This window comes from Octodon degus, unplaced genomic scaffold (assembly GCF_000260255.1).
Source record: "Octodon degus isolate 3935 unplaced genomic scaffold, OctDeg1.0 scaffold00293, whole genome shotgun sequence".
Lineage (NCBI taxonomy): Eukaryota > Metazoa > Chordata > Mammalia > Rodentia > Octodontidae > Octodon > Octodon degus.
The window spans coordinates 492,612-494,665 of record NW_004524869.1 but is presented as its reverse complement, the minus strand read 5'-3'; the positions used below and the strand labels follow the sequence as shown (position 1 = coordinate 494,665).

At 35.8% G+C, this 2,054-nt stretch overlaps 1 protein-coding gene across 2 annotated transcripts in view; it reads left to right on the top strand.

Annotated features, from left to right (window-relative positions):
• The window catches only part of Adamts12 (ADAM metallopeptidase with thrombospondin type 1 motif 12), a 402,762-nt gene that overhangs the window by 296,197 nt on the left and 104,511 nt on the right, over positions 1-2,054 (top strand). The window lies entirely within an intron of this gene.

Here is a 2,054-nt window from a genome sequence, read left to right as displayed (position 1 = left end):
CGTGATCCTGCAGCGATACCCCTGCCTACCTGGGGAGACGTCATTCTGGTTATGAGACCCTGATGGGGATTATCACAGAGTTCACAAGCCTGCCCAAGCTTCAGCCGCACAACCTATTTGAGTTATTGTGAATTCTCTTGCTCTTTCTGAAGAAAAGACAAAATACCTATTTTGCTATAAACAGGGTGAAATGCTATAATATTCACACAAAGATACACCTTTGGAAAACTAAAAATGGAAAGGCACCTGGAACACTAAATCCTTGGATGATGGACCGTGTGTGTGTGTGTGTGTGTGTGTGTGTGTGTGTGTGTCCCTGGAAACTGAACTCAGGGTATCTCCTTGATCTGTAGCTTTAGAATTTTTCAAAAATTTATAGACAGACTCTTACTAAGTTGCTAAGATGCTTAGGCTGGGTTTGAACTTGCAGTGCTCCTGTCTCAGCCTTCCAGAATGCTGGACTTATATAAATGCACCACCATGACTGACTTGGAATTTTATTTTTTTTTTTTGGATTTTTATTTTAAGTCAAAACTTTCTACACTATAAAAATAAATTAAAACATCACTAAAAAAAAGAAAAGAAAATATCTTCACTCTAACACCTAACAGATGCACTTAAGTGCTCAGTACAACTGCTGTGTTTTTCACTTTCAGTACAATACCTAATATTGAGACATATAGACTATTGTAGAACAGGCTTTGTGATATTTGACTTTGCCCATCTGTAAGCAAGGTAAGTGTTCTGATAGCATACAGGTAGGCTAAGCTATGATACGATGTTTAGCAGGGTAAGTGTGTTAAGTGCACTTCTGACTTACGATGATTTCAATTTACCAAAGGTTCTATCAGGGCATAATTCCCAGCATAAGCCAAGCAGCATTGTATACAATAGTGTGCAAAATGATGTATTTATGTACATACACATGTATGCTTTCCCTTAATGTTGCAGCAGGGATATAGAGTTTTTTAAATCTTCTTTTTATATAATCTTTTTCTTTTGGGTACCAGGGATCAAACTCAGGACCTTACCCTTACCAGGCAGGCACTTATGTTGCTGAGCCATGTCTCTGGCCCTTTTTTAAAAAAATAATCTTTATAGCTCTCTTTTTATGGATGCATTATATTTTGCTGTAAAGATAAAACAAAACTTTCCTAACAAATTCTTTGTTTTTGTTCTTCAAATTAATGTCATTGAACAATATAAAGTATTTTGTTCATTTTCATTTTTATGTGAAATTTTAAGTCACAAAGAATGTAAATATTATGGCAATTTTAAGAAATTTATTGCTAAATTGATTCAATAATTAAAAGGTTGCAAACAGGAGTAATAATTTTTATTTTTGTATTATTTCATTTCTAAACCTTTCAATGAGAACATTTTAAATATTGTATTTTTTTTCAAAAAAATATCGAACATATACTGACATTCCTGTGTGCCAAACACTCAGCTTTGTCAGATCTCTTTCTTTTTTCCTTTTTTTCAAAATTGCGGGAATTTAGGGGCCAGGGAGATGGCTCAGTGGAATAAGTGCTTCCCTGGCAAGCGCAAAGTTCTAAGGTCAATCCCCAGTTCTGAAAAAAAAAATTACTAGAATTTATTTGCCTCAGGCTTATGACTTGCAGCTAAAGACACTATGCAAGGAAAGCAAAGATTAAGCACACTTTAGGGAGACAGAAACAATACACATTGGTGACATAGGAAATCAGGTGGATGAAAGATGCCGTCCAGTACACTATATGGATCTCAATATTCAATATCGTTTTCAAAACAAAAATTTAAAACCAAGAGTAAAAAAATTAAGCAATGTTTACAGTAGATATAAATCATATACAATTTAGTAGCATTTTTTAATTTTATTTATTTGTGTGTGTGTGTGTGTGTGTGTGTGTGTGTGTGGCCAGCTCAGCCCACCTGGGGGCGGGGCTGGCTGGCATGTGGTGCTGGGGGATTGAACCGCGGTCCCTGTGCTTTGTTAAGCTTGTTCTAAGTAGGTGCTTTAGACCACTGAGCCATCTCACCAGCCCAATCATATACAATTTAAAAAGCATTTT